The sequence below is a fragment of the Mercenaria mercenaria genome, chromosome 12, assembly GCF_021730395.1.
Source record: "Mercenaria mercenaria strain notata chromosome 12, MADL_Memer_1, whole genome shotgun sequence".
NCBI classification, from domain to species: domain Eukaryota; kingdom Metazoa; phylum Mollusca; class Bivalvia; order Venerida; family Veneridae; genus Mercenaria; species Mercenaria mercenaria.
Window position 1 is genome coordinate 4,183,788 of NC_069372.1, and position 25,518 is coordinate 4,209,305.

At 35.9% G+C, this 25,518-nt stretch overlaps 1 long non-coding RNA gene across 1 annotated transcript; it reads right to left on the reverse strand.

Annotated features, from left to right (window-relative positions):
- Positions 1 to 295: 295 nt before the first annotated feature.
- On the reverse strand, positions 296 to 25,102 carry LOC123534998 (uncharacterized). Its single transcript, XR_008366361.1, has 7 exons — positions 25,023 to 25,102; positions 24,037 to 24,141; positions 22,918 to 23,009; positions 5,115 to 5,271; positions 4,250 to 4,467; positions 3,469 to 3,733; positions 296 to 802 (listed from the first exon to the last, which is right to left on the reverse strand). It is a non-coding gene; the product is annotated as an uncharacterized LOC123534998 (long non-coding RNA).
- Positions 25,103 to 25,518: the final 416 nt, after the last annotated feature.

The window sequence follows — 25,518 nt, forward strand, 5'->3', positions numbered from 1 at the left end:
TTGCATAAGTCAGAGATTAACTCCGCCCCGCCAGGTCGAATAAGACGCACAATAATTGAACAATACTACATATACAGTAGGCAAGTACAGTGTGTTGTTATCGTATAAACAATCAGTGTTTTTATTTTTATTTTTTTATTTTAAATGTTAACAAAAATATCTGTTACCGAAGTATTTGAATTTGACCAAAACTGTGTAATACTATTCACTGTAACTATATTTTAATAAGTTACAAAAATGCATGTAACAGTCAGGAATTTACATACGAAAGAACTTTTGTTTTAGAATTCGGATAAAGACCATGTGATATTTGCTAAATAAAACAGTAATGTGTAGTTTTGTGACCTATTAAAAATGTAGAGGTGGAAAACATAGTGATTTGATATTGTAACATAAGTTTAAACTAATGAAAATTGAATTTGTAATTGACAACATATTTTGTACACATAATAAAATTATGAATTTCTCAAAGTCAGGAGTATTTGCGGGGAGCTTTGGAAGATTTTTTAAAATGTATATTGATTTCTTTCTCAATACTTTTGCATAAGAATAATAAACGGATCACTAACTAGCTTTTACAAAAAGCTTAACTTGTTTATCCTTACCTGAGTTACAGCTGATATCAAAGTCTTCAAGTTTTAATGTCATAACAAGGCTGTCGACAGTTTGACGTATAGACCATCAGTACTGATCTACTCTACTGAAGGAGACTCGAGCCAGCCCGCGAAACTGTTCGTAATTACACCAATTGATTGTGGTTTACAGTGTGTTAACCATAAACTTCCATGACAATATGGGTAATCTGTAGCAAGTAAATAAAACTTAACATTTTCTTAAGTATATAGTTTACAATGAATCAAAACAATTTTTATAACTATATACTGATTTAAAAACAACACTAATTTAATTTAAACACTTTAGACATAATATTGCTACCAGCTTTTAAACGGCAGTCTATTTATCACTTCATCCTTCGGTCAATTTGGAAAGTTTAAACCAACCCTAGCATTCTTGTTGCAATAATATTTTCACATTTTTCTAACGATATTGTAAGACATGATCACATGAACATGGTAAGATACAAACGACATTATATAGGTTAAATAATAGGATGATAATAATGTAGTTTGATATTCTGAAGGAATTTCTAAAACAATAAACTTCATTTTGTAATTTTCGCTGGCGAAGAACCTGATGTTATGCTCAGCGTTGACCTTCATTCCTATGGAAATTAATTACTACACACGTGTAAAGAATATTGTGATAAAAATAAAATGCACAATGATACACAAGAGCTACTATGACTTTTCTAAAATAATTGTTATCAATTGATGCTTTGTCTTGCATTTTGCTGGGAAAAAGGACGCAAACGGGCACCGGTTAAGCCATCGATCTTATGTATTCCAACTGGATGGTTCTTCACATGAAAGAATTCTATATTACAATCGAGGTTTTAACCTCAAACAAGTGAGGGGCAAGTGCTGAAAAATGATTCGATCGCATCTTATTAAACAAAGGATAGTTTTGTCGCAGATTAAGTCGATGGACAAAGGAAATAATTTTGCAGGCTATCCTTTGTACACTATCTAATGAACATCCAATTTAGCCGCGTTATAATTACAACGGCTGGAAAGTTTAATGGAACACTTGCGTGATAAGAGCGTGATTCACTTTTAGTGACCTACTTAAGTCACGTGGTTGGATGAGTAACAACTTTCATTCCAATAACACCTTTATAGGATTCTTCATGGATTCAGATATTATCCGTATTAGTCACACTTTGAGTGACATACAGCTTTGTCGATCTTCTTGCGCAATGTGTATTATTAAGTTCTAACTTTTCGCGTAAAACGGGATAAAATTTTAGTCGCGCATAATTCTTTATAGTATAATTTTCGTTTCAGATAAGGATACTGAACGAGAATTTTAAAACGGAATGCTGCTAACAATAAAATGAAATGGCGCTTGTGACTTTGTAATGTTAAAAGATATCTGGCGTCATTTACATATACGCGCTTCTAGTTCCCGCACAGAGATTAAAATGTGTTGAAAAATGAGTATTTCAACGTAAATAAGCCTAAAATAAAAAAGTCTGTATTTTCGTGAATATGAAATATACCTCACCTCACAACGAGGCAATTGTCTAATTGTTACTCGCGCAATGTGCACGTGAAAGTATTTTAAGTTGTTGCACTTCCCAGTGAGATACATTGCATATTCACTTAAAGCATAACAAATGTTCTCGACAACAGTTAAGTTTATGTACAAATTAGAAACAAAACAAAAAAATACAATCTGAATTTTCCCGTTTTAAATATAGGAGAAATGTTCGACTGGAAAAAATCAAAGGGCGGCTATTAAACCAGAAAAGTGGACAAAAATTCTAATCGGATTTTTAGAAGACGGCTGTTTCATGATGTTAATGTTCTTTCCATTTTAACATTATCCTAGCATTTTTACACAACTTCTGAAATTTCATCATGTCCGCCCCGAAAAAATCCAGTTCGCAAAAATATGGGACGTGAATTGTCCGACTGGATTTCCAAATGTTCGATTTGACGGCGATTATTCAAACGAAGTTTGAGAACGTCTGACTGGACAATTTTTAATTGATTTTTTTCGTACATAATACTTCTAAAATATGAATAATAAACAGTAAATTGTACCATTTATTACATCATGTCCGCCCCGAAAAAATCCAGTTCGCAAAAATATGGGACAATTGTCATGTTGGATTTTCAAATGTTCAATTTGACGGCGTATATCCAGTCCGAGTTTGAGAACATCTGATTGGACAACTTTTAATTGATTCTTTTTCGTACATAAATATTTTTAAAATATAAATAATAAACAGTAAATTGTACCATTTATTTGTCCTTGACCCCTGAACTACCATCCAAACTAAGATAGATGATTCTAAGTCATTTAGAAAAGGTAATTAAGCTTGCCAAAATCCTGGTTTTACAAATATATCCTGGTGGCTGTTATTTGATAAACGATAATTTTTATTGCCTTTCGCACAAATATACATTTATTATTGAATTTGATAATAAAATCGTCCCTCAATTGTGTAGACGTCGTTTTCATGAGTTTTACAGGCATATACAGATGATCTTGTCATACGCTATTGAACTATTTCACTTAGTGTTGCTATCATTACTCAGGCACTACTTCGGTAGTGTAATTGTAGGATATGGGTCATGGCATTTGGGAAAATTATACCCGAAACAAATTATCAAGTCAAGACGGTTTTAATCAGACTATATCAAACAAAAACAAACTGAAATATGAATTGCATATGAATAGTATTCATAATGTTTTGGCACCATACATTATCGATTTCGGCAGTCTCAATAACTTAGTCTTTGAATAGTAAATCTCTTTTGAAACGCACGTTTGTGTGTAAACAAGAAATTACAATATATATGTAATTAACAAAGGTCTACTAGACAGATAAAAACATTTTACCTGTTTCTGAAATATGGACTCTGAAACCTCGACCGGGCTTTAGTAAGTTTCCCCTTGGACATGCCATGAATGCCAAATATGCCACTTGATCTGTCACATAAAAGTAAGGCATTCCACCATTGTGCCTGCTCTCTAGACGATAACTACTAAACCAGTCGTCAGTGAGTGCACGAAGAAGAACTTCCATTATATCATCGGCAAACAGTGACACCATGATAACATCTTTGCACGCATAATCGTTCTGGAATATTTTCTGCTCTCTATCCTTGTAATTAAAAGAAACAAAAGATATCCTATGATGTGGCTAAGCATTTTAATGTAGGAGGAATACCCCTTGAACCCTTTCTATCAAGGTATGAAGGACGGGTTGTCGACCTTTCCAGTACAGGTGAAAAAGTAACACTAAACACAAACAAACACGTTAATGAGATGGTGCCAATATATAAAACAATCATTTTAGTATAATACATGACTTTAATATTTTGAGTAGAACTGCTAAAACCAAAGATGATAAAACAAACAAGTAGAAAATCCAATTTCGCATTTTTATCTGATCTTTTAATGCAAATATCTATAGTTATTGTCCCGTATTGTCAATCGACAAATTACGTGTTTTCCTATTAGATTTCGGCAGTATCCGTATTTTATTTTTGTGTGTGTGTGTTTTAAAGCCATGTGCGAGTTGAGCTACATTTTCGGCCGAAAAATGCCGAACTACATCAAGAAATCACGCTTAAACTGTCGAGTGTCATTACGGGTCGACTATGTTTATGCTACTGACCTCAAACTCGCGAAGTGAAATGTCTACGAATTGTCATACTGTATAATTTCCAGGAAGCTGAATCTTCCATTGATGTATTGAATTATAAGTATATGACGTCGGGTAATTGAAACTTGTAAGTTCACCAGGTACAACCATATTCGTAATTGACGCATTGAACACCATACGCCAGTTCGCTGCTAATCGAAGTGTTGGTGCAACGTCAACATCGTCATTTTCTGAAACAAAATTCAGTTTATGTAGGTTACAGCCTGATCGTTACATGTCATTATCAAAACGTCGTTTAGATGCGTATTATTATATCACTCCAGCTGCGCCCTTATGATATAATCCAGTATACCAGAACTACAATGAATTTGTTCAACTACAAATCGCTGTTAGGATATAGAATTTCTCAATTAACATAGTGATTAATAGTGGTTACGTTTATACAAATTAACCCCTAATACAAACTGTTGTGCTAACTTTTTATGACACTCCCAAAATCTTTTGAATTAGCCAATTCAAAAAAGCAGACATACAGAAACGCAACACGTTCAAAATACTGTATTTAATTTACATATCTAAAATACAATATCGAAAGTTGGGAGTATATAAGGTACGTTTTCCTAGCCTGTGGTAGTTTGTACGAAGTGTAAGATATCTATCAAACTGTATTTATACACAATATAGAATACTTAAACTAGTGAAACACGAAAACGTTTCGAATCTATTGTCAGTTAACACATACGTATGGTAGATTTAACATATGGTCCCAAAGCTTCATTCTGTACAAGAACAATTCTATTTATTTCAAACAGCCAATGTAAGGTCATCATATACAGGTTTGACAGTACTCAATTACAGTGACCACATTATTCCTCACCTGTATGTCTGCAGCCAAGTATTTCAAATTTCAAGCACAGCATTTCCGTGCTTAGAAACGCTGAGGGGTAAATACGAAGATATCGTGCTAAAATTTGATCACTAAAATGAAATGATTGTGGTTCTCCAAATTGCCTGGATTCATCATACACGAAATGCTGAAAAGGAATAATAGCCTTGCACAAATACTATTTAGTTTTTAAAGTTCCTTTAACAGTTTACTAGAAGACACATTTATGTCTGAAATATATTTTCAAAACATTTCATAAGGCTTTTTGAACACATGTACCAACATGAACTTTAAAACAAGAGACTGGTATATATTTAGGAAGCACCTCCATATTAATGTTAAACTGATTTTAACTTTCACGTGTTAGTAAATGCAAATAAAAAACAAGACATAATTCAAAGAAATTCAGTATCTTAAAGCTATTTTGATCTATTAAGACACTATTTATTATATTTGTTGAAGAGGCATTTACTCTGTAATAGTTATTTTAATTTTCATAGTTATCTTTTTACTATAACGTCCAAAATAATCTAGATCACTAGCATACTCTACACCAAACGAGTAGCAGCCCATCTTTTTGACAACCTTTTCAAATGTGTTGTTCTCAACACTATCGGTAACTTCAAACCAGTTTGTAATCACAACACCATCAATGGGTTTGACAAATATCAAATCGACCTAGGTAAACATATCTGACAAGTTATTTTAGCGCTCTCGATAATATTTCTGTATTATCTAATTCATCCTCTTTTTAGAATTGTATGTGTACATTGCCACGATGCAATACCGACATAATTTCTGTTAAATGCGTCTTTCACTGAACTTGTATTCTGTATTAGCCATAATCATACACATGAAATCGTCAATGGACGTGAAAAAAAAATCAAACAGACCTTGAAGAACACGTGAGAAGCATGACAGAAAAATTATCTCTTCCATATATATGTTGCTTACAAAATATATATCTCAGACAAGTCATTTGTTGTTAAATTAGATCATTGGAGTTCAAAGGAGATTTTATATCACGAAGGTGCTGCCCGAGAGATATAATAACATGCATCTGAACGACAATGAAGTTATTCAAGAGAACATAACTGTTTGAGATATATTATTTGATTCTAAAACGATATAGAGAATTATTATGTACATGTTTGACGACATTAACCGATATTTGCCTGTCTTGTGTGGCGCCGCAATGTCGTTTGAGGCTATTATGTAATATATAACTGTAAATTACATGATGTGATTATGTTACATAATAACGTCAAAGCTTCAGTCTTCTTTGTTTAACTCAGTGGCTTACAAATCGATCGGGCTGTTTTAGAATATTATTTGTATCTTAGTGTCTTTGTATTGTTTGATATCAAATATTGAAACGATAATTAATAAAACAAATGATGAAGATGAAATTCGTAAATTCGTATGAGTCAGAGTCGGAGGATGAATGATATCAAACACAAAGTCTTTTATCAGATCGTCATGGAGAACACGCGCCTGGGGATCGAACTCTTGGCCCTTCGATCAAGAGATCTACCTTCTCCCTATTGAGCTTAGCGGGCGGGCACCATCATTACTTACACTTACATTCCAGTATTGTGATAACGTGTAGTTTGCTGGATTTGCCATGTGAAGCACCTGTTGCACATACAGTGCTCAATGCCTCTAAACATTTTACTTTCAATTAACTTTTTATTGAGGTAAAATGTTAATGATGATATCAGTTTTCGGGTTTATTATGTCTGCGTTACAGTTGTATTGATAATGTTTTGCAAATATTATTACTACCCTAAATAGAAGTTTATGCACCTTATTAAATGCTTAAAATTTAGATGTGTTTTATACATGTTTCTACAAATTATGATATTAATATGTAACGTAATTTCAATATTTTAGTTAAGTTGGTCTGCAGTTCGCAGTTCGCAGTTCGCGTTTCGAATTGCGAACTGCAAACTGGTCTGCAGTTCGCAGTTCGCAGTTCGCGATTCGAATTGCGAACTGCAAACTGGTCTGCAGTTCGCGATTCGAATTGCGATCTGTAAACTGGTCTGCACTTTACGATTCAAAGGTCAACGTGCAGTCTGATCAACAATGTCCTGCACATTGCAGACAAGAATGCATTTCACAGTTGGTCTGCAGTTCTCGTTTCGAACTGCAAACTGCAAACTGGTCTGCAGTTTGCGATTCGTGTTGCGAACTGCAAACTAGTCTGCAGTTTACGATTCAAATTTCAAAATGTGCAGTCTGATCAGCACTGCCCGGCAAATTGTAGACAAGAATCGTTTCACATTTGGTCTTAAGTTAGCAGTTCGCGTTTAGAATTGCGAACTGCAAAATGGCCTGCAGTTCGCGATTCGAATTGCAAACTGAATACTGGTCTGCGCTTTACGATTCAAATGTCAACGTGCAGCCTGATCAACACTGTCCTGCGCATTGCAGACAAGAATGCATTTCACAGTTGGTCTGCAGTTCGCGTTTCGAATTGCGAACTGCAAACTTGTCTGCAGTTCGCGATTTAAATTCGAACTGCAAACTGGTCTGCAGTTCGCGATTCGAATTGCAAACTGGTCTGCGCTTTACGATTCAAATGCCAACGTGCAGTCTGATCAACACTGTCCTGCGCATTGCAGACAAGAATGCATTTCACAGTTGGTCTGCAGTTCGCGTTTCGAACTGCGAACTGCAAACTGGTCTGCAATTCGCGATTCGTGTTGCGAACTGCAAACTAGTCTGCAGTTTACGATTCAAATTTCAAAATGTGCAGTCTGATCAGCACTGCCCGGCAAATTGTAGACAAGAATCGTTTCACATTTGGTCTTAAGTTAGCAGTTCGCGTTTAGAATTGCGAACTGCAAAATGGTCTGCAGTTCGCGATTCGAATTGCAAACTGAATACTGGTCTGCGCTTTACGATTCAAATGTCAACGTGCAGTCTGATCAACACTGTCCTGCGCATTGCAGACAAGAATGCATTTCACAGTTGGTCTGCAGTTCGCGTTTCGAATTGCGAACTGCAAACTTGTCTGCAGTTCGCGATTTAAATTCGAACTGCAAACTGGTCTGCAGTTCGCGATTCGAATTGCAAACTGGTCTGCGCTTTACGATTCAAATGCCAACGTGCAGTCTGATCAACACTGTCCTGCGCATTGCAGACAAGAATGCATTTCACAGTTGGTCTGCAGTTCGCGTTTCGAACTGCGAACTGCAAACTGGTCTGCAATTCGCGATTCGTGTTGCGAACTGCAAACTAGTCTGCAGTTTACGATTCAAATTTCAAAATGTGCAGTCTGATCAGCACTGCCCGGCAAATTGTAGACAAGAATCGTTTCACATTTGGTCTTAAGTTAGCAGTTCGCGTTTAGAATTGCGAACTGCAAAATGGTCTGCAGTTCGCGATTCGAATTGCAAACTGAATACTGGTCTGCGCTTTACGATTCAAATGTCAACGTGCAGTCTGATCAACACTGTCCTGCGCATTGCAGACAAGAATGCATTTCACAGTTGGTCTGCAGTTCGCGTTTCGAATTGCGAACTGCAAACTTGTCTGCAGTTCGCGATTTAAATTCGAACTGCAAACTGGTCTGCAGTTCGCGATTCGAATTGCAAACTGGTCTGCGCTTTACGATTCAAATGCCAACGTGCAGTCTGATCAACACTGTCCTGCGCATTGCAGACAAGAATGCATTTCACAGTTGGTCTGCAGTTCGCGTTTCGAACTGCGAACTGCAAACTGGTCTGCAATTCGCGATTCGAATTCGAACTGCAAACTGGTCTGCAGTTTGAGATTCATATTGCGAACTGTAAACTGGGCTGCAATTTACAATTCAAATTTCAAAGTGCAGTCTGATCAGCACTGTCCAGCGCATTGCGGACAAGAATGCATTTCATAATTAGTCTGCAGTTTGCATTTCGCGTTTCCAACTGCGAACTGCAAACTGGTCCGCAGTTCGCGTTCCGAATTGCAAACTGCAATCTTGTCTGCTGATTACAATAAAAATTTCAAAGTGCAGTCTGATCAGCACTTTCTTGCGCATTGCAGACAAGAATGCATTTCACAGTTGGTCTATAGTTCGCAGGTTGTGTTTCCAATTGTGAACTGCAAACTGGTCTGCAGTTCGCAGTTCGCGTTTCGAATTGCGAACTGCAAACTGGTCTGCAGTTCGCAGTTCGCGATTCGAATTGCGAACTGCAAACTGGTCTGCAGTTCGCGATTTGAATTCGAACTGCAAACTGGTCTGCAATTCGGGATTCGTATTGCAAACTGTAAACTGGGCTACAATTTACGATTCAAATTTCAAAGTGCAGTCTGATCGGCACTGTCCAGCGCATTGCGGACAAGAATGCTTACCCTAAGTTACCCTAAACGGTGTTATATTATGCTAAAATCATTAGATAACGTAGGTAGAATCACCTGGGCTACTCAGGTCAAACACTTGTTATTTTTGTATGGTTTGGTTATGTTTGGGTTTCACATGATGTTGGAAATATTGACTACTTCGATAGTATTTTTCGTCAAAGACTCATAGATAGTTATAAACAAAACTGGAAAGAGTCTGTCGAAGAATCAAGTAGATGTCACCATTATAAACATTTTAAAACTTTATTAAATACAGAACGTTAACTTACAATAAATTTGCCATTTAAATACAGACTAGCAATGTCAAAATTTCGTTGTTCAAGCCATAAGCTGCATATTGAAACTGGTAGGCACAACAATACACCTTTTGAATCTCGTATCTTCGTATCTGCCAATTTTGTTATAATAGAAGCAACACTAGTATTGTTGAATGTGAATATCATACTTTTTTTCAATGTGAGAAATTTAGTGAGATCCGTAATCAGTATACAAAGTTTTTATAACATACTTAGCTCTGATAATGAAAAGGTATTATATCTAACAGCATTGTATCTTGAGAAACTCTTAAATAATGTTTGACCTGTTAAATATGATATTCAGCAGCCTATGTTTACTAGTCGACTGTGTGCTGAACCTATGAATATGTATTTTAACTTATCCGATTGTATATGTATACATTTTGTGGGATCACAATTGTTTATATATTTACTTACTATATATTATGTAGTGTATTTTGGGCCGGAGGCCTTTGTTACATTTCATAAACTTTTGACTTGACTTGACTTGACTTGACTTGACTTGACTTGACTGTCCAGCGCATTGCGGACAAGAATGCATTTCTGATTAGTCTGCACTTCGCATTTTGCGTTTCCAACTGCGAACTGCAAACTGGTCCGCATTTCGCGTTCCGAATTGCAAACTGCAATCTTGTCGGCTGATTACAATAAAAATTTCAAAGTGCAGTCTGAGCAGCACTTTCTTGCGCATTTCACAGTTGGTCTATAGTTCGCCGTTTGTTTTTCCAAAGAACTATAAAATACACAGTATGGCAACTTGGGATAATCCCGCGTCATCTCGTGTTAGGTTATAACACACTAAATAGCCACCACTATATATTCTATATAAAATGACAAGTTTTCACAATGCTGCAATACACACCTAGACCCATTTTAAATTTCTTTAGCTTACATTTTCTTGTAGATCAACATTAATACTGTAAAAATATCCAAAGAAAAGTAGGGGTCATGTTTGATGCAAGAAAAATATTTCTGGTCAAACGGACACACCGTAATTTTTACACTGAAATGACAATCACAATTTAGGGTAGGGGTGTATGAATAAATTTCACATGTTAAATCAGTTTGGAGTCTTTTTTCAACATGCAAATGCTACCAGTATGTCAAGTATAGGCATGCAATATGATTTCAACCAATATATAGCAATGATTTCAAGGAAAATCCTTCTTACAGCAAAAAAAACTGAGAACTATTTGAATCCGCCATTATGCGACTACCATTTTTTCATAGGTGCTCAGGCTATTTAGTGTCTGTATGCCTGTTAGCGTGTTGTCTTATTTCAAAGCGTTTGCCGACTTGATCAGTCATGATCAAATCAACAGACGCTTACTGAAGTATAAAACTGGTGGTACGCCCGGCACGTAATAAACCAATTTGAGTCCTTTTTCAAACGAAAACTGTTGATTTCTCAGACTTTCAATCATAAATTTATTCCTTCCCCGTGTAGAAAATACTAATAACATTAGAAATGCACCATTATCATGATAAATAAATGATCCGAAAGTAACCTTATTTCAAAGCGTTTGCTGACTTGATCAATCATGATCAACAGACGCTTACAACGAGATCTCATTCAGTTGTCACGGGATGTTGGCGAGATTTGCTCTATATGCCTTTCAAGTTGCCGATCTGTTTATTTTATAGCTCTTTGGTTTTTCGAATTGCGAACTGCAAACTGGTCTGCAGTTCGCAGTTCGCAGTTCGCGATTCGAATTGCGAACTGCAAACTGGTCTGCAGTTCGCGATTCGAATTCGAACTGCAAACTGGTCTGCAGTTCGGGATTCGTATTGCAAACTGTAAACTGGGCTACAATTTACGATTCAAATTTCAAAGTGCATTCTGATCAGCACTGTCCAGCGCATTGCGGACAAGAATGCTTTTCATAATTAGTCTACAGTTCGCATTTCGCGTTTCCAACTGCGAACTGCAAACTGGTCCGCAGTTCGCGTTCCAAATTGCAAACTGCAATCTTGTCTTGATTACAATAAAAATTTCAAAGTGCAGTCTGATCAGCACTTTCTTGCGCATTGCAGACAAGAATGCATTTCACAGTTGGTCTATAGTTCTCAGTTTGTGTTTCAAATTGCGAACTGCAAACTGGTCTGCAGTCCGCGTTTCGAATTGCGAACTGCAAACTGGTCTGCAGTTCGCAGTTCGCAGTTCGTGATTCGAATTGCGAACTGCAAACTGGTCTGCGGTTCAAGATTCAAAATTAAAATATATTTGAACGTTTCTCTTATACTTTTAAGTAATAGGTCAGTATTTGCTAAATATAAAATTTTGAGCCGTGCCATGAGAAAATCAACATAGTGGGTTTGCGACCAGCATGGATCCAGACCAGCTTGCGCATCCGCTCAGTCTGGTCAGGATCCATGCTGTTCGCTAATGGTTTCTCTAATTGCAGTAGGCTTTAAAAGTGAACAGCATGGATCCTGACCAGACTGTGCGGATGCGCACGCTGGTCTGGATCCATGCTGGTCGCAAACCCACTATGTTGATTTTCTCATGGCACGGCTCATTAATGTTAATGGTCTGCACTTCCTCCCTCTTCAGTAGAACTGCAAAGTGCCGGCAAGTCTGCGGCTCCTAGTTTTCGATTCGAACTACGAACTGCAAACTGGTCTGCAATTCTCAGTTCGCAGTTCGCAGTAATTCGTAGTTCATAATTCGAATTGCGAACTGCAAACTGGTCTGCAGTTCGCAGTTCACGATTCGAATTGCGAACTGCAAACTGGTCTGCAGTTCAAGATTCAAAATGAAAATGAAGTTTGAAGGTTACTCTTATACTTTAAAGTAATAGGCAAGTGTTTGCTAAACATAAATGTGAAAAGACTGCACTTCCTCCCTCTCCATTAGAACTGCAGACAAGAATGCATTTCACAGTTGGTCTACAGTTCGCAGTTTGCGTTTCGAATTGTGAACTGCAAACTGGTCCGCAGTTCGCAGTTCGCCTTTCGAATTGCAAACTGCAAACTGGCCTGCAGTTCGCCGTTCGCAGTTCGCGATTCGAATTGCGAACTGCAAAATGGTCTGCAGTTCGCTATTCAAATTCGAACTGAAAACTGGGCTGCAGTTCGAGATTCGTATTGAGAACTGTACACTGTGCTGCAGTTTACGATTCAAATTTCAAAGTGCAGTCTGATCAGCACTGTCCAGCAAAATGTAGACAAGAATGCATTTCACAGTTGGTCTGCAGTTTGCAGTTCTCAGTTCACGTTTTCAAATGCGATCTGCAAACTGGAAAAGTAAAGAAGAAATGAAAAATCTTGAAATGGAGCTTCTCTATCTTGCAGGATTTTTTCCAATGAATTTAGTAACATTTTTATGGAGGAGCCGCCCATATCAATTACCGGTGACGAATATAGATAAGCTTAAATATAAACAATGAAAACATGTAGAAGTTATAGCATGTTTGTCACGGAATGTAACATTTCATGTTCTTTAAACTTAATAGTGACTTGCGCCGCGCATAGCGGGGAAACTAATACTTTTCCCTGGCGGTATCGTCTGCTGTTTAATTGAATTGGATATCCTCGGCAATTAACGTGTTATTACGAATATTAACGGAGGTGTCCGAGGCACTTCATCCTTGCCCATACAGTGTTATGTAGGTTACATTCTACCAATTCAATTCCTTATTTATTTCATATTAATAACAAAACATTCAGACCTCATTTTCAGCACTTTAGAGCATTTCAATGATATGAAAACCATATATGGTCATTTAGTATAACATGTCTTCTTATCAAAAATAGAAAAATATTGACATGTTTTATGTTGTATATAAGAAAAATAATCTGTTCTGAGAAACATCACCCTCTAAAAATGCCCCCATGAAAACAGCCGTTTAGCAATTACGCGTAGGTAGACATTTTTCGCAAAGAATAAAACTTATTCCAGGAAATTTACAATGGAAATGATCTAGATCTATTCTCATACAATAAGCAATAAACATAAGCCAAAACTTTAACTGTCACCTCCTCATGCCACTCATTATACCAGACTTCATCCATAGCATGGAACTACATTTTGGACTACTTCACCAATCTTCTTGGTTTGTTTTATGAGTATAAAGGAGAGCTAGAATGAGAGAAAGAAATTCACTGGTGTTCTCTTAGTACCTTTTACTGCCAAATTCCTTCTACGCTCAGAGTAGTTAATGTACTCTTACGAGCAATACAGTAAAATTCATAGAAAACTGAATTAAAATCATTTAGAATTCTTATGATTACTTCAATTAATTCACCAGTCGGTGTGGCAAGGAATATTTTGTAATATCTTTAATATTGTAGTTTTTATTTCTTTACAGAGCGCGTGATTTTTTTTTGTGTGTGAAAACTTTGTATTATTTTATCTTTATTTTATCAGTTGATGTATATTGTGACATGTTTCAATGTTAAGACATTTACACCCATTATAAGGATCGTCTACAGCCAAGTATGGCCTAATGTAACTCTTGAATGGCTTAAAGCCCAACTCGTTTACTGTCATGATGTTATAACATTTTTTTCTTATGGAATGTTTTTAACTCAAATACATTTCTATTGTATTTAGGACTTATTAAAAGGTCATAAAACACATGAACTGACATATAACAAATAAAATAAAAAAATCTTGTGCAGCTTTTGCAGTAGTGCGTTGTTCCTGTAAAATAATTCAGCTTTACATTGTGTGATTTCTATTACAGTACATGTGTGTATATCATTTCAATTTTAAACAAAAATTATATTGCCCTTTGTAAATAAAATCAACGAAAGATTAATTGTAAGATTAATCAAAGAACTGTTTCATTTGACGGAATTTGCCCGGATATTGAAGTAACTAGCCGGAATGTTCAAGTCACTGTCAGCCCACTCAAGAATGCTCATCTCACGTCTGACTATAGCTCACCTGACTTTGGATTATTTCTGACATATAAAATATTCAGATTGTAACCTACAGGTCAATGCAAGCTTGACATATCTGCGTCGAAGCCTGTATTGATTGTCCAGTCAGAGAGAGAGGCTAATTTTGCGATGAACTGCACCTGAGACGGGCTTATTTTGCCATGAACTTTACCTATTTCTAACTTTCTGAAACAGAACAATTTGATAAATAGTAACGAATATTAACGAAAGTAGTCCACACACAAAATGGGCGTAAGAAGAGAGTTGTGTTGTTTGTCTGTGCAAAATGTAACCAATCAAAGTGTTTAAATGATCCAATGGGGCTAAAGTGATTGAATATATGTCTCGCAATTTTCTTAAAAAATATATGGACATTAAACAATAAATGTCAAATAATTTAGTTGTCTCCTTTATTTGTTTTAATGTCATTTTTTACCAGTTTCAAATGATCGCTAATCAAAGTTCAATGCATTATTCACAATTTTAATTGTAAACCGCATATACTAGTACATTATGACAGAGAATGTTTAAAGTCCAGTGATTAATCCTTTTTTGTGTTGTATTAAAAACCGCTAACTTCAGGCCGTCCATACGTATCTTTAGAGAACATCAATTTTTCCTACAACTACTTTTCAGAAAAGCTCTGCTACAAATGATAATAACAAGAAAATGGGGGTTGGATATTCCTATTAAAATGCCTGCCAGTTGTGGTCTGCTACCCTTAAAATAGCGCATATTTGCTCTAGTCCGCACAATAAACATTAACTTCCAGTTTCGATCTGCAAAACTTGCCATGTGGGGTGTATGAAAATGTAAACTGTCTCATTCCATGTAGAATGTATTCCTGTAGTGCAAAAGTGTAATTTATTAAAGCACTCGTTCTACACGAATGTGCCCAAATAAAATGGGTAAATTAGGTACCATTTATTATGGACTGATTTCGAATATACCACGAACATTTTTTTTACCAATTTACTGACCCTATTCCGAAAGGACAAAACATATAATGTATATGACTCTGATTAGAGTAATTTGAAATCATTATTATTATACCATGTTTATATATAGTCCTTTTCATGATAAGCCCGTTTAAAGGCGTTTTACATAGCACAAACGCAGCCACTCTGGTCGCGAAAGTAATCTGACACCGATCGATCTCACCAGATGAAGAGCGAGATCCCTCAGAGCAGATGGAGAGAAATCGTGTAAATAGATACAGACTCTTTGTAACACAATGATAGCTCGCAGGTCAGTTTTCAGTTAATTAATCATTGTGTTTATTTTATCTGTTATTGATTTTGGTAGATAATCCTGATAATTCTTACAAATGATACGCATTCTGTTTACATGCGTAGGTCATTGTTGGTATTTACTACTCAAGCAAAATTTCGTAACATCGGAGTGTTTTATCCATTACGTTTTGGCCTAAATGACTTTGTTTACTATTATTACCAATCAGATATTGCGAAATTCTCAAAGAAATTGATTTGGTCAGCCTTAACTACTTTATTTTTGTTTTCGATGGAATTTTCATTAATTGGCCAGAAATGTTAATTACTTTGTTTACCTGTTCAGCATATTGTTGTTGTTTACAATTTATACAAAATGAATCACCGTTGAATGTTTTATCTATTAGATTTGACCCTAATTATTTTGTTTGTTTCAGTAACAGTCATTTATTTACGAAAATACACATTGGTGATTGATTCCACATCTGTTGTTTACTATTATATGAGTACATAATGGACGTTTTGATTGACATGTTTTGAAATTGCTTTGAATATTTTGAAATACTTGTAAACATGTTATTGCGTTGTAGTTCGTAAAAACAGGTATAAATACTCAGAGAATTAAGAGAAGAGAGGAGAATAGGGAGAGGAGGACTGAGTCAAGAAAAGAGAGGACTGAGTTAAGAATCAGGAAGTTAGAAATGTTTTACAAAAATGGGATCGGATAATTGGCAGTTCGGATCGGTTCAGATCAGCTCGGTTAAGTTCGATTTTTTTGGGCTCGGTTTTAAGAGCGGGTTAAAAATAACTGTGGAAGTTTTAGAATTGACTATTATGTTATAGAACTTTTGGACTTAAGAATAAAAAATTAATTAAAAGTTTGACACGGGAAAATACTATTTAAAAAGCTGATGTATTTATACCTGAATTGACTGTTAGTATAGTTGACGTCTGTATAACCTTGTAAATAAAACCGAGTGTGAAAAAACTGCTGACTTTCTCAATCTATGCAACCAGTGGTGGTGTTACATGGATCGTTTCTGGTGCACATGTGACCAGGATTTCAACAGAACATTTTTGAACGAACAAAAAATTTGTCGCGGATATCACAACGGAAGTACTTAAAAGAATACAGCTTGAAAACTACATTTGGAAATATTGAAGCATCAACTACAGAACAGAAATTCATACAAAAAATATAGAATGAAAATTTAACTGTTTTACTTGAAAAATTATTAGTACATCAATGACGGATAAAACAACGAAAGACCTGAGGAAAACGAATCTGGTATTCATTACATGGCGAAATATTGTAACATCAACAATGAATTAAACGTTCGGAAGCGCAGCATGCTAATAATAAAAAAAAAACTGATAAGAAAAATGGAAAAGAACTATTATGACAAATACGGAACTACTGTCGGAGCTGGACACCGAATCGCGCAGAGAAAACAAGTCGTTTTAAAGACGTGCAACAGGGCCGTGCTACAGAAAATAGCGACTGCAGGAACTCGAGTAAATGTTTCTAAGGAGGACGGGAGATATATAGATTCCAGGAATTCATGTAAATTAATATCTAAGGAAGGAAAGAAGTTGCAGAAATCCAGAAATAAAATGAGGTTAGTGACTGTTCCAATTTATCCTCTTAACCATAACGGTAGCTGTTCGGAATCGCAGAAATTCTCGTAATTGTTGTAAGTTAAGTTTACGTAAAAGTAATTAAAATTCTTTTCTTGTGAAATAAGGTAGAATTAATTTTCTCTTCAAAATAAAGTAAAGACACGAAAGTATAATTAATAAAATATATCTAGTGTCTTTGACATATGCAAGTTGAATCAAATAGGATGGCTCGGAATGTTAAAGATTTCGTTTTGTTTTTAAAAGTTATAGAAGGAAGCAGAGATTATTGACGATAAACTCTTATTTACATGGAAACAGATCACAAAGTTTTTTTGTTTGTTTTTTGTGTTGTTTTTTATTTCGGAAATACTAGAAATTGAAAATCAGCTCATCCTTTTTATACAAATTCGAATAACCGATTAAATAAAGAAATGTTGATAGATGAAATTATCATTGTGAAATTATCATTGTGCAGCCTATTTTCTAATTCAGGCAGGAATGTAGATGTATACTCTTAGCTCAAAGAATGTTGTATAATTCATAGTTAAGATGTGGGTGAGTCTTAAAACGTGGATCATACATGGCATAGGGCATTAATATACTGTAGATATATATGAGACGGAAATAATGTCTTAGAGCGTGAGTAACGCATATATATCATATTTAAGATGTAAGAAGTCTTAAAGCGTGGATAACGTGCAGTATAGAATTTATAGGGAATATGACGTGTGTAACGTCTTCGGAGCAAGTGCAATGCTCAACTATTGGGAATTAGTCGCCAGTAATGCGATTGTTGTAAAAAAAATAAATGTAGAGGATTTTGTTCTTGAGTCAGAGGGATTTAGTTGCTACTTTGCCTGAATTATTAGGGATGGATGTACAAGAATAATAAATATGATGTACATTTAAGATATGAGGCAATTTTAAAACGGGACGGTTTTAAGTTGACAAAACCTTATTTTTTTAGGGAAAAATAAAAAGATGAGTAACTATGTTTAGATTCTGAAGATGATTTCTTGAGCTAAATTTTTCAAGGCAGGGCATATAAGAAATTTGAATTTAGTTAACGATAATATTCCGAACAGTTACCAGTGGTTTGCAGAAATTCTGGACAGTCCTAACAAATAAAAGGCGATGCAACTTTTAGCAGCAGATGATGTATGGTAAAACATGTTTAAAGCCGTCAAAAAAAAAAGTTGAAGTAAATCATATGAAAGCTTATATGAATACAACACGGATAGATAACATTGTACCAGCGTAAACAATAATAGCAAATCATCACAGGAAGTACAAACGTCATCCGAAACTAATATGAAATATTCTATGATTAATTCTTGGGAAGAATATGCTGGATTGTGTTCATATCTTGAAAGAAATATTCTAGAGACGTGTTTCTTTTTGTAGATGTGTTTTTTTATCTTCTAGAAGTGTTCCCTTATAGACGTGTGTTTTTATTCTTATTGACGTGCTATCTTGATTAGGATAGTGATGTAACACAATGATAGCTCGCAGGTCAGTTTTCAGTTAATTAATCATTGTGTTTATTTTATCTGTTATTGATTTTGGTAGATAATCCTGATAATTCTTACAAATGATACGCATTCTGTTTACATGCGTAGGTCATTGTTGGTATTTACTACTCAAGCAAAATTTCGTAACATCGGAGTGTTTTATCCATTACGTTTTGGCCTAAATGACTTTGTTTACTATTATTACCAATCAGATATTGCGAAATTCTCAAAGAAATTGATTTGGTCAGCCTTAATTACTTTATTTTTGTTTTCGATGGAATTTTCATTAATTGGCCAGAAATGTTAATTACTTTGTTTACCTGTTCAGCATATTGTTGTTGTTTACAATTTATACAAAATGAATCACCGTTGAATGTTTTATCTATTAGATTTGACCCTAATTATTTTGTTTGTTTCAGTAACAGTCATTTTTTACGAAAATACACATTGGTGATTGATTCCACATCTGTTGTTTACTATTATATGAGTACATAATGGACGTTTTGATTTGACATGTTTGAAATTGCTTTTGAATATTTTGAAATACTTGTAACATGTTATTGCGTTGTAGTTCGTAAAAATCAGGTAAATACTCAGAGAATTAAGAGAAGAGAGGAGAATAGGGAGAGGAGGACTGAGTCAAGAAAAGAGAGGACTGAGTTAAGAATCAGGAAGTTAGAAATGTTTTACGAAAATGGTATATTGGCAGTGGATCGGTTCAGATCAGCTCGGTTAATTCGATTTTTTTGGGCTCGGTTTAAAGCGGGTTAAAAATAACTGTGGGTTTTAAATTGACTATTTGTTATAGAACTTTTGGACTTAAGAATAAAAATTAATTAAGTTTGAACGGAAAATTTATTTAAAAAGTGATTATTTATACTAATTGTTTGATACGTTGAGTCTGTTTAAAACTCATTTTGTAAATAAAACCGAGTGTGAAAAAACTGCTGACTTTCTCAAATAAGAACCAGTGGTGGTGTTACTTCTTTGTGGAAAGACAGGTGGTGCTTTGATATCCTTGTGCATAGCAATGACACTTTAGAGCCTTCTTTTAGAGAAGACACGGTACAGTCGCATTAGTCCAGACAGCTACAGTTTACAATTTCGATTGGATAAAGTACTGCAGCTGAGGGACATAACCCCTTTTAAGCAAAAACTTATAAGTACGAAATTCTAGGCCTAAGAGTAATGTCCAAATACTTTCATTTATAAAATATTGAACTGCAGACAGTTTGCAGTTTCCAATTCGAATTATGAACTAAGAATGCGAACTGCGAAACTGAACTGCAGACTAGTTGCATTCGTCATTCGATTATGAATACGTAATTGCAACTGGAACTAGAACTTGCAGCCAGTTTGCAGTTGTAGTTTGAATCGAAAAATAGGAGCGCAGACTTGCAGGCACAATTGCAGTTCTATGAGAGGGACGAAGCGCAGAAAACATTATTAGAGGCATGAGAAAGACCAACCTAGTGGGTGGTGCGAACCAGAATTGGCAATCCAGACCAGGCTGCATCATCCGCAACATTCTGGCAGGATCCATGCAGTTCGCTATAAAGCCTACTGCATTAGAGAATCCATTAGCGACCAGCAGGTCAGCCTGATTGCGCGGATGCGCAAGTGGTCTGGATTATTGAGATCGAAAATCTTCCATATGGTGATATTATTCATGGCACGGCTCAAAATTTAAACTAGAAACACGAATATATTTACTTTTAATTTAATATAATGAAAATGGTAACCGACAAAATTTCTTTGTTCATTTGAAGGGAATCTTTGAACTGAAACCAGTAATTTCTTGGTTCAGGTAAAATTCTCGAATTCGGCGAACTCGCAAAGGGTGACCTCAAGTTTTGAGGGCAGTGTCCAGCTAATTCGAGAAGTAGGCAGTGAGCAACTTGTCTGGAACTGCGACAAGTATGTTCCAATTCGGAATCGCGAACTGATGTACCAAATATGTGAGTTTGTCTAGTGCAATTCGATCGCACTGCGACCTGCTGAATGCAGACCATGCTGTTCACTTTTAAGCTACTGCAATTAAGAAAATTTACGGACAGCATTTGATTGACAAACGAGCGGTATTTTTTTAGCTGGTTGGATCCATGCTGGTCGAAACCATATGTTGATTTTTTCATGGCACGACTTAAAATTTTATTTAGCAAATATGACATTATTAATAAGATAAATACGTTCAAATACATTTTATTTGAATCTTGAAAGCGCAGACCAGATTTGCAAGTTCGCATTCGAATCGCGAACTGCGAACTGCGAATCAGACAGTTTGCAGTTCGCAATTTAACGTCAAAAACAATTGCGAACTGCAGACCAGTTTGAAGTTTGCAATTCGAAACACAAATGCGAATATAGACCAACTGTGAAATGCGCAAATAAGTGTGATCAAACGCTCACTTTGAAATTTTTATTGTAATCAGCGACAAGATTGCAGTTTGCAATTCGGAACGAAAAATCGGACAGTTTGCAGTTCGTTATTGGAAACGCGAAATGCGTAATGCAGGACTAATTATGAAATGCATTTCTTGCCGCAATGCGTGGACAGTGCTGATCAGGATGCTCTTATGAAATTTGATTTCATAAATTAGCCATTGGTTTACAGTTTACATTATCGAATCCGAATGCGGCAGTTTCAGTCAGTACGATTCGAATTCAGCGTAGGCAACTGTTGCGTTTCAGATCAAATTCTGAAACGCGAAGTGCGAACTCCAGACCAGTTTGGTTCTTAATTGAATACCAAACTGGCAGTAACTATGCAAATGTTTCAAAGTATTTTGTCTGCCAATTGCGCAATTAGTTCGATGATTTCATATTGAAATTTTTGATATCACTTAGATTGCAGTTTGCAATTTTGAACGCAATGTGGAACATGTTGCAGTTCGCAGCTGGAAACCGAAATGCGAACTACAGATTATTATGAAAAGCATTCTTGTCGCATTGACTGATCAGACTGCACTTTCAATTTGAGTCGTTAATTGTGTCAGTTTACAGTTCGAAGTACGAATCCGAACTGCAGACCATTGTTTGCAGTTATTCAAATCGCGAACTTGCGACTGTGAATGTAAGACCAGGTTCCAATTCGGGAAAAACGCGAACTGCGAATACAGAGAGGTATGCAGTTCACAAATTGGAAACAAACTAGAATGATAGAATTCTGGAAATGCATGATTGTTGGCAATGCGCAAGGTAAGTGCTGTTGACTGCACTTGAATTTTTATGTATTTAGCAGACAAGAACAGTTTGCAATTTGGAACGCGAACCGCGGACAGTTGGTTGGAAACGCGAAATGAGAACTGCAAGATTTTATAAAATGCATCTCGTCCACAATGCGCTGATAGTGCTGATCTGACTGACTTTGAAATTGGTTATATCGTTAAATTGCAAGATTAGTGTGAAGTATCGCAACACGAATCGCGAACATGCTGGCCAGTTTGCAGTTGAGTTCGAAAACGCGACTGCAGACCATTGTGCATATCTTGTCTGCAATGCGCTGACAGTTTTAGATGCACGTTGAAATTTGAATCGTAAACTGCAGACTAGTTTGCAGTTCGCAACACGAATCGCGAACTGCAGACCAGTTTGCAGTTCGCAATTCGAAACGCGAACTGCAGACCAACCGTGAAATGCATTCTTGTCTGCAATGCGCAGGACAGTGTAGATCAGACTGCACGTTGACATTTGAATCGTAAAGTGCAGACTAGTTTACAGTTTGCAATTCGAATCGCGAACTGCAGACCAGTTTGCAGTTCGCAATTCGAAACGCGAACTGCGAACTGCGAACTGCAGACCAACTTAACTGATATAATTTCAATGTGTCTCAGTTTAACAATGCACTTTGGGAACTTGCATTTCTCAAAATAACAGAATGATGTTTTGTCTGACTTACCTTGATCGCTAAGAATGGATTAAAACTGTTAAATGGATGAGTAGTCACATTGCTCAGTGACTGGATACATCTACAGTAAATAAAATGAAGTTCTGAAACAAAGGAATGTTGCTTTCATTCAGTTTGAAATTGCAGGAAAAAAACACAACGAGCATAAAATTAATTTCAATAGTTCTATATGTGGAAACTATCTTAATTTGTAGTGCTATGATATCCCTAGCCCGCAATGTCTTATAATCCGCATCGTCGTACAATCTGCATCGACGTATAATCCGCACCGTTGTATAGCCCACACCGTCGTATATCCTGCATCGTTGTACAATCCACACTGTCGTATAACCCGCACCGTCGTATAACCTGCATCGCTGTATAACCCGCATCGTCGTTTAATCCGTACCGTTGTATAACCCATACCGTCGTATAACCTGTTACGTCGTGTAGTCCTTACCGCCTATAATCTGCACCGTCTTATGATCTACACCGTCGTTTAATCAGTACAGTCGTATAACCCATACGTCGTACAATCCGCGCCCCTGTATAATCAACACCATCGTATATCCCGCACTGTCTGTTTATAATCCACAATGGCCCTGTACGCCACGCTAGAGAATTCGATTTATAACCCGCGATGACCCTGCTACACGCCCTAAAGGATAGTGTATAACCCTAACAGATCCTGTTACCCGAGCTAGAAGATTTATTGTATTTTCCGCATATGCATTATAACCCACCCTAGTTATTCAGCGTATAAAAGGAAGGACAAACCACATTCGTTTAGTTGTAGCATGCGATGCCAGAAAAGCGACCAATGTGCTGTTAGTATAAATATTTTCAGTACATTGTATAAAACATACACCGTCCAATCACCAGCAGGACCATATGTATGCGTGCAATTTAAAATCTGTCCCAAAGTCCATAGAAGATAACCATACATAGACAATGTAAAACCTGATTACAAATAAAATCGGTGTAAGAAAGGACTAAGGAAGTTATACTTTTAACAGGAAATCTTTGATATCATCCAAGAGCGACAGTAAATATTTATATTTAGTTGTATAGTAGTGTTCTTTTTGTGATTTTTATTTAATGAAATATAGTCTTTCAAATAACTACTCATACCTGCATATCCATGACTTTCAACCACTTTAGTATATGGAATATAACCATCTATATTATAATGTAGTAATGGTGGCAGGCAAACTAACATCTCATGCAAAGTAAACCCTAAAATGTATAAAGTACCATCTTAGCTCGAAACCATTAACCCTAAAATGTTTAACGCATTGTTTAAGTTTAAAACCATTAAACCATAAAATGTATAATGCATAATCTAAGTTTAAAACCATTAACCCTAAAATGTTTAACGCATTGTTTAAGTTTAAAACCATTAAACCATAAAATGTATAATGCATAATCTAAGTTTAAAACCATTAAACCATAAAATGTATAATGCATAATCTAAGTTTAAAACCATTAAACCATAAAATGTATAATGCATAATCTATGTTTAAAACAATTAAACCCTGAAATGTGTAAAGCATTGCCTAATCTTTAAATCATTCAACAATTTAAAGTATATAAAGCATCATCTCGTCATGTCAGCGCAATAACTCAATAAGTGCTTATATAATATATATACACTTATTGAGTTATTGCATTGACATGACGATCTAAGCTTGAAGCTATTAAACGCTTGACGCTTGAGCTTGAGATCAATAAACCCTTAAATGTGTAAAGCATCGTCTAGGGCTTCGAACCTTTAATACCATCGTCTAAGCTTGACATTATTTTTCTCCTCTGTTAGAAAAAAAGCAGATAAAAGGCTTCACCCTTTAACGATAAAAGGTAGCCAGTACTGTTTTCTATTAAGCACATTTACCATAAAATGATTTGACTTGAATTCCGCCTGTACAGAGTAAAATTCTGTTTCATTGTAGTCACTTACTTTCTATAACGCCCGTTAGCAAATGTATCTATTTTGATGAAATTCCTTATAGTCTATAGTTTTGAATATATATTGTTTTGAATTATACCTTTCATATGATCTGAATAAATCGAGGTAAAATTTTCAGAATGAGCGCAAAGAATTAAAATAATTGCTTTACCCTTAGGACATCCTTTGTCTCATCCAAACAGCCCGTAGGACCCTGGAGTCCATAAACTTTTATTATCGTTTAATGGGTGAGCAGAAGTTCATCTGAAGCGTATAGCGATCAAATGGACCGATAATTGCTGTGTTGCTATGGGAGTATCGACGTTCATCGACCGGTTGACGACACTTTTCCATAAACGATTGTGGTTTGTCAAATGGTAAAACGGTTGTAATGTTGATATAACCTGTTTTCCAACCTCTAGAAGGACCTTCTGGGCATCCATCTTTAGACATGGGCAAAGCATATGGTCCATTTGGAAACTGACTTTTCTGAAGAACTAAGAGAAGAAAAAAAAGTTGTAAAGACATTTCAAAATGAGATTGATGGGCCCGTGCCTTTTAACAGTTTGTAATCAGCGAAGGGGCGAGTTCATATTTTTGGGGAAATAATCCCTCATCAGATTCAATTTTCTCTATGTTTTCGGGATTTATTTATTAAGGACATTTCA